This window comes from Panthera onca, chromosome A1, assembly GCF_046562875.1.
Source record: "Panthera onca isolate mPanOnc1 chromosome A1, mPanOnc1 haplotype 2, whole genome shotgun sequence".
Classification (NCBI taxonomy): domain Eukaryota; kingdom Metazoa; phylum Chordata; class Mammalia; order Carnivora; family Felidae; genus Panthera; species Panthera onca.
The window spans coordinates 235,661,307-235,669,701 of record NC_138339.1 but is presented as its reverse complement, the minus strand read 5'-3'; the positions used below and the strand labels follow the sequence as shown (position 1 = coordinate 235,669,701).

Sequence of the window (8,395 nt, the reverse complement as noted above, 5' to 3'; positions counted from 1 at the left end):
GGCTTTCTGATGACTGACTGTCACTCCGAAAAGAGGGAGGCACTCTCGTCTCGCACATTCCCTACAATGTCAAATCTCTATGACAGATACCTAGGTATAAATTAGATCTAAAAAATGAATGCCGGAGACTAGAACCCTAGAAGAAGGGGTTTCACCACATTACTATTTAGGAAAGGTCATTTGACCCTCATTTTCATCTCCAGGTGAACTATGAGTTCTACCCAAGAAGAAACAGACACAAGAAGTCCATATTCCAAGAGTGAACTACTACATTTGATTTGGGATGTGAAGTCACATCATCGAGTGGAGATGTTTGCACTTCTGCATTTGAGCCCTGGCATAGGACTCTAAGATAATTCTTTTTTTTTTTTTTTTTTTTTAACGTTTATTTATTTTTGAGACAGAGAGAGACAGAGCATGAACGGGGGAGGGGCAGAGAGAGAGGGAGACACAGAATCGGAAACAGGCCCCAGGCTCCAAGCCATCAGCCCAGAGCCTGATGTGGGGCTCGAACTCACATACTGCGAGATCGTGACCTGAGCCGAAGTCGGACGCTTAACCGACTGAGCCACCCAGGCGCCCCTCTAAGATAATTCTTTAAGTAGCTCATTCCCATCTATTTTCCAAACGCACTACTAAAACCCTTGTGGAGAACAACTGAGCATTCTCCAGGTCAAACCTTGAGACCATAAGTAAATAGAAGACGATGAAAGTAGATAAATTGAAATAAATAAGAAAAAATATTTAGAGCTTTGATTTTAATGGGGCCCGTATGAACTCAAATCAAGAGACAGAAGCTGGAAGAGATAGCCGTTCACAAGTAAATAATGTGGCCCGAGGACAATGAAGATGGTTTAATTTAAAATGAAAACAAATTTTTTTAAATGTTCGCTTATTTTTGAGAGAGACAGACAGGCAGACAGAGCATGAGCAGGGGAGGGGCAGAGAGAGAGGGAGACACCGAATCCGAAGCAGGCTCCAAGCTCCGAGCTGTCAGGAGAGCCCCATGCGGGGTCTGAACACCCGAACCGGGAGGCCATGACCCGAGCCGGAGGCAGACGCTCAACGGACTGAGGCACCCGGAAGACGGTTTAATCCTAGAATCACACAGAACATTGGCCTTATACTCGAGTATTTTTCTTTATCGCAACTTATCGTCAGGGAGAGCTTTCCGAAGGCGAAGGTCCTTTTCAGGGCGAGTCTTCTTCCACCGCTGTGTCGCATTTCACATTGTGGATCGTTCTCCTTCGGAACCTTGCTCCTTCTTGACTTCCCGTGTGTGGTTGTCCATTCGCCAAGTCCCGCGGCGTCCACCAGACACCGAGCCCCGGAGTGACGTCACACACACCAACACCCCTGTCCTCATGGGCCACATCTGCTCAAGGGAGCCAACGGGGAGTTTAAGAGGCCTATGCTGCAAGTGGCTCCAAAGGGTGGGCAAAAACAGGGGCACACGGGAGCCAACGTCCGCTCCCACCCACTCTCACCCCTGTTCCTCAGGCAGCCCCTGCCCTGGGGCCTTCCCACCCGATGGCCGACTCCTCATCCCCTGCCCGTCTCTGTTCCCACAGCACCCTTTTCACCCCACGCGACCCACGGCCTTCCCTCCTCCTGACCCCTGGGTTTCTTCGCCGCAACTACCAGCTGCTAGCACACAACATAAATTACTCTCGACGGTCATAGCTCGTTGACTGCCTCCTTGCTCCCTGGCAGCTCCTTCTGAGTCTCCTCCAGTATCTGCCGCCCTACCCATCCCTGACACGTTCCCTTGGGTGTCCTACTCCGTCCCTTTCAACGACGATTCGGTGCCTGGGGCACGTTAGATATGGGGGCATGGAGGAGACAAAGACGGAACCGGCCTCGGTCTCTGTCCTCGAGGAGCTCATCACGTCCTTGAGGCAGACATGTGCACGCTTTCACTACACGCGGATTTACCTGAACTCCTGGGAGATCACAGGTGAACCACTCAGCCCTGGTCGGGGGTTGCGGGAATTCTTCCTGCTGGATCACGGGTCCGAGGATTCGAACTGGATCACGGAGCGAGGACGAGGGCTACCCTGGCAGAGCCAATATGCTCCCCCAATTCCAAGCACGTCTCACTTCCCCAGCACGCACTGTCCTTGGGTGGCTGCATTTTCCAAGGACCGCCCAGCACACTGGGAGCAAAACCAAGCACCTAACCGAGGCGTGAACATGCCTGTCTGTTCTCCTCTACCTGCTGCACCGCTCTCAAATGTGATCAAGGGACTCGATCGGGAGTCCTTTCCCGAGGAAGACAGTACTTAAACAGAAAGCTAGGAAAATAGAACTTTCCAGAACAAACGCCCTCTTAGGAAAAAACACACGAACAAACGAACAAAACAGTGACAGGAAGTAATACGGTGGGATACAGGAAATAGGGGTCCTTCCGGGGCATTCTCAGCCACACCCTTCCCTTTCCTCTCAAAGTCTGGGGAAAGAGTTGCATTTAACTGATGTTAGACACTTCAATAAACATACGTGTATTGAACCCTCTCCTTCTTGTATGCTCGTGATTCACAAAACTGCCAGGTACAGACCTCTTTCCTGAGCTCCAGACTCTTTTTTTTTTTTTTTTTTTTTAGTGTTTTATTTATGTTTTGAGAGAGAGCAATTGAAGCGGGGGAGGGGCAGAGAGATTGGGAGACAGAGGATCCGAAGCAGGCTCCACACTGATCCCAGTGAGCCCGATGTGGGGCTTGAACTCACAAACCATGAGATCGTGGCCTGAGCCGAAGTCAGACACTCAACTGACAGAGCCACCCAGGTGCCCCGGAGCTCCTGACTCTTAAATCCAACTTCCTACTAACAATCTCTGCCTGTGTTTCCCAGAGTGCCTTACATCCTTCACATGAAAAGCAGAACCCGTATTCTTCCCCATATACACCTGCTCTTCACAACTTTATTTCTCAACTTGGTCAATGACACTACCGTCCCTATCAGCAATCCAAGAGGCATCCGAAATCCCTCCTTCTCCACTCTGCCCATTGAATTGGCCAGCAAGACCTTTCCATTTTCACTCCCGCCACTCTCTCCACTCCTTCCCCTGTGTAACATCTTGGCAATTAATTTTTTGCTTTGGTCTTTCATCATCTTCTCCTGAACTCCTGCAAGAGCTTCTTCTTCGACACTTTCTGTCCCAGACCGGGTGTCCCCCTTTCTCCCCCAAGCAGAGCTTGATTAGAACCCGTGAGTGGGTTCTGTTGACGTTGGAAGTACTCAAGGCAATAGGCATGAGGGAGCTGGGAGAACGGTGGAAGAAAAGCCCATATAAAGATGAGTGACCAAGATCACCTCTGTGGGTAGCTGGGGCTTGATCCCATTCTCAGGCACATGTAGATTTCATCTTGGTATTATTCGTGAAGAGACAGGAGAAGCATTTACCCACGGGCTTCCATTCCTCACCATGAGGGTGTCAAATCTCCTGCACTTACGAGGCAAGGTGAAGGGGTGTGGGGCCAGGCACCCGAAATATCTGCCACCTACTCAGTTGAACCCACCTTTGTTTAAAATGTCTTTCTAGAATATAAATCTGATTATGTAACCTCCCTTGCCCAACTTATAATCCTCCAGTTCAGTGAGCTTGCAACATGGCACCCATACCCATTAGAACAGAGTATACAGCCTGCGCGATCTGGCCACTGCAGCCTTCCTGACCTCCCCTCCCACCTACCCATTGCCCCCAGTGCCCTGGCCATACTAGAGGCTGGACTAGTCATGATTCTTCTCTTTCCTCCATGTTTGCTCACTCTTCTCATCTTAAATGTTCTTCTCCACCTGGTGAATTCTTACTCATCATCTTAAACTCAACCCAACTACCATTTCTCCTCTAGCACCTTCCTGACGCCTACCGCGTACTCCCAGCTTGGCCCCCAAAGAAAGACCTAAAGCTCCCCCCTCCTTTGCTCCTATAACAAATAATTCCAAGGCGATGTTACAGGGGGAGTAATGTACACGCTCTGTAATTCCGCCTACCCTCTTGTATTATCTGCCCCGGTCTCGTGAGACCCTTGAGGGCAAGGAGCTACTATACCTCCTTCAATTTTGTATGTTCAGTGCCTTGAACAGCGTTGGACCCATAGGGCATTCACTAAATATTTCTTGAAAAACAACACGGATTCGTCACTTATGATGGATCAGCCACTTCGCTAACTGTGTAATGCATGTGTCACTGAAATGCATGCAGGCATCGAAAGCTGGCCCAGATAAAGTACACCTGAGACCCTGCCATCACGTGCTCATGGAAGGATGACACGAAGAGATACAAAGCAGCTAAAGGTTCCATCTCTCAACTGCCTCCAAGCACTGCACACACACAGCAGCTTTCTCTCTTTTCTTCTGGCATCTGGCCCTTTACACTACGGGAGACCAACTGCTGTAAATATTACTGGTCCGGAGTCCCCAGAAACTTGAAAATGGACCCTAAGCCAGAGGCTTCGGACACAGCACGGGGACAGGGCAACTGGAGACAACGGCGATGCAGAACACGAAACTGGATGGAAACCTTCAGTGGCAACAACAGGGGGAAACAGGGCCAAACCCGAGATCTTCGCAAAGAGGACAGCACTTTGTAGCAGCTGCACGGGAAGGAGGAGCATTAAACATTTATTAATATTGCCCATTTTCAGAAACCATTTGGCCAAGAGCCACCTGGCCTGACTCCTGGCCCCAGCCCCACCTGCTAGGAGGCTGGCTTCCGAGCACACGGGCCTTCTAAGCGGCGTTCTGCCGAGGGGCACAGGGCTCCAAGCAGCGTCAGCTACATCCCCGCTAGGATGCGATGTCCTTACTCCCTGGTGGCAACATACAAATTTAAAAATCCTAACTCGCTTCCAAGCTCTAGAAGATACTAAAATATTTAGATTCAATACTTGCCTGGAATTATGAGGAAGGGAAGAGAGAGTTTATCAGAGGAGAGCGAGCGATCTTAGCAAACTGGAAAAATAACAGGCTATCTGAAAATTAAAGGCATCCTTCTTGGTATGTAGCAATATTTTAACATGGTTCCCTTTAGTTTCCTTTCTTTCAACTCCATCTGAAATTAGGAAAAAAAAAAAAAAAAAAACCCTTAAAAATTCTGGGCCTGTAAAATAAATAAATAATTTCTGGGCCTGGGTCTTCATCTCTGCAGCCAATCCATAAAGGCCTCTTGTACAATTGCTGGGCGCCTGGAGACGTGCTCACGGGTTTTGGATAAGACGAGGAAGACACTCTTGCCATCAAAAGTCCAGGACCAAAACCCCCATGAGACATTTTCCCCCTTCCATGTACGTTCTATAGGCTATGCTCATTTGGGTTTTCTAAATCGGTGATCTTTAGTGTATTTTAACTCTTTTCATAGAAAAGTTATATAGATAAGACATATTTTTCTCCCAATTATGAGTGTGGTCTGTAGTCATGCTCTCTAGTCACTCACCCCCCATTCAGCCATAAAGCTGGCTGAAGTCTGATTTCTGCCCCCACAGTCTGATAGTGAAACTGTTCTTGCCAAACCACAAGGACATAGACCATTTCTACTCTTTACATGAAATGACCTTTATGGCATTTGACACGGTAGATGAAGTTCTCAGACCCTTCCTCCCTGGAGCCTGTCGGTCTCTCTGGTTTTCCATGTTCTCTTTGTCTTGCTATTTTTTCTTTAGCTTTTCTTCTTTTTTCCTTACTTCTCAAGGTCTCAAGCTCTGATCTCTTATCTTATTCTAGGACCTCTGATAAATTTTATGCACACACGTATCTGAATCCTCCGCTAGAAACTGGGGGCTTCCAGACTTCCCTTTTATAACTGAGGTCTCTCCTCTGAATACCAGTCCCATATTCCCATACTCATAAAATATCTTCACTTGGATGTCCCATAGATCTCTTCAGTGCAATATAACTAAACCCAAGAGCATCTTTCCCCCACCTTACTCTCCTCTTCTCTTCCCCACCTAGGTGAATGGTAGTCCCATCTTTAACACAGTTACCCTAATGAGAAATCTGGAAGCCATCACTGACTGGTGCCCGTGCATACTCTCAGGCCCTCAGCAATGATTATTGGTCAGCAAGCTCGTCTATTCTAGCTCTCTCCCTATTCAGCTCCCCCCTTATCCTTCATCAAAATCTTTTTTTTTTTTTTAAGAGATGGGGTGAGAGCACAAGTAGTAGAGAGGGAGACAGAGAGAATCTTAAGCAGGTTCCACACCCAGCACAGAGCCGGATGCGGGGCTCTATCTCACAACCCTGAGATCATGACCTGAGCCAAAATCAAGAGTCGGACGGTTAACCTACTGAGCCACCCAGGTGCCCTTCCTTCATCCATGTCTTACTTCAGGCTTCCATAACTTCTCTTTTGGGTTATCTCAGCAGCCTCCTTTTGACCCCCACCGGTCCAGAGCAATCCCTCCAAAATACAAATCTGACCTTATGTCCCTCTTGTTTAAAATCAAAACTTCAAACTGTCTTCCCGTCTTCTTTGAATTAATACCCAATATCAACTCTTACTACTTTCTAGTCATACTTTTCATTATGATCATATTCTGAACTATTCAGAGCTCCCCATAAAACCCATGTTCTCCCGTATTTCTGTGCTTTTGTTCTAAATGGATAACATTCCCCTCTTCTTTACCTGGCCAAAACCTACACATCCATCCTAAACCTCCTCATTCATGCAAACAGTTCAAAACAAAGCCTTTGATGGCCCCTCCCCAAGCAGAAGCAGGGTTTCTCTATGCTATGATAGCAACAACTCACAGCAGCAGCAAAAATAATAAAACAACAACTAATATTTACTTAGGGCTAAACAGTCACAGTGGTTCTTAATTCCAAATGTGTATAAGAATCATCTGGGAATGTTAAAATGCTATCCAAACGTTGAAATGGTATCCAATGGTCTCCAAAGCCCATTCCAATATTCAGATGCATCAGATTTGGGACTGAGATCAGGAACCCACATGTTTAACAAAATATTCAAACCGATTCTGATGCAATTGATCTAGGAACCATATTTTGAAAAACACTGAACATCTAACCGGCTTCCTGCCAATCAACTCAACACATTGCCACCAAATTACTATTCATAAAATACCTCTTATAATTTTAAAACATCAAATAGTTGGCACCAAAGACAATTGTGAGCTTCACACATATCTGTCAATTACCTTAAGCCCACTGGAGTGGTATTATCTATAAAGAAACAGAAAGTTATGGAGATTAACCTGATCAAATTCACAGATAGGAATGACAGGATTCAAGTTTCGGCCTTGTTCCAGGATACCGTATCTTGAATCATTCACTGCCATATAAAAACGATAACCAAAAGTCTCAATGAGTCCCCATGACAGTCAACTGAATGAGATCCTTGGCCTGGATTTAAAGGCCCTTAAGGGTCCTGCCCCTTGTGATGGTTAATTTTATGTGCCGACTTGACTGGGCTTATCTGGGCAGATAGCAGATAAAACATTATTTCTGAGTATGCCTGTGAGGGTATTTCCAGAAAAAATTAGCATCTCAGTTGGTGGGCCTAGTAAAGTAAGAGTTCTTCCCCTTTGTGGGTGGGTGTCACCCAGTCCACTGAAGGCCCAAATAGAACAAAAAGGCAGAGGAAGGGTGAATTTGCTCTTCCTTCCTGACCTGAGACACATGCCTTCTCCTGCTTCAGCTATCACACTGAGTCTGGAACGTACACCATCAGCCTCCCTCCCCCCCTTTCTCATGTCTTTGGACTCAGAACAAAGTATGGCACCAGCTTTCCTGGTTCAACACCAATAAGACAGCAAACTGTGGGGCTTTTTGGCCTCCATTACTTCATGAGCCAATTCCTAAAATAAATTCATATATATATATATATGTATGTATGTAAATATATATATATTTATATGTAATTTATATATATTTATTAATTTCTATATATAATATAATTTTATGTATTTATATATTTATATATAATATATATTTATATATACATTTTTCATATACGTATGTATGTAAATTTATATATATATAAATTTATATACATACATATATGTATGTATGTATATGTATATATGTATATGTATATATATGTATGTATGTATATGTATATATACATACATATATGTATATATATATATATATATGTATATATATATGTATATGTATATGTATATATACACCCATACCCACACCCACAAACACATAGGCATACCTCAGGGATATTACAGGTTCAGTTCCAGACCATTACAATAAAGTGAGTATCACAATGCAAGTCAAATGAATTTTTTGGCTTCTTAGTGAGGAGCCAAGATGGCAGAACAGCATGAAGTTTTTTGTGTCTCGCGTCCATGATACACAGCCAGAGCAACACTAAACCATCCTGCACACCTAGAAAACTGATCTGAGGATTAACACAACAATCTGCACA

General features: G+C 45.4%; 1 long non-coding RNA gene across 1 annotated transcript; it reads right to left on the bottom strand.

Annotated features, from left to right (window-relative positions):
* Nucleotides 1–743: 743 nt before the first annotated feature.
* LOC132682268 (uncharacterized) lies at nt 744–7,850 on the bottom strand. Its single transcript, XR_009611581.3, has 2 exons — nt 1,936–7,850; nt 744–1,375 (listed from the first exon to the last, which is right to left on the bottom strand). It is a non-coding gene; the product is annotated as an uncharacterized LOC132682268 (long non-coding RNA).
* Between the last annotated feature and the right edge of the window lie 545 nt (nt 7,851–8,395).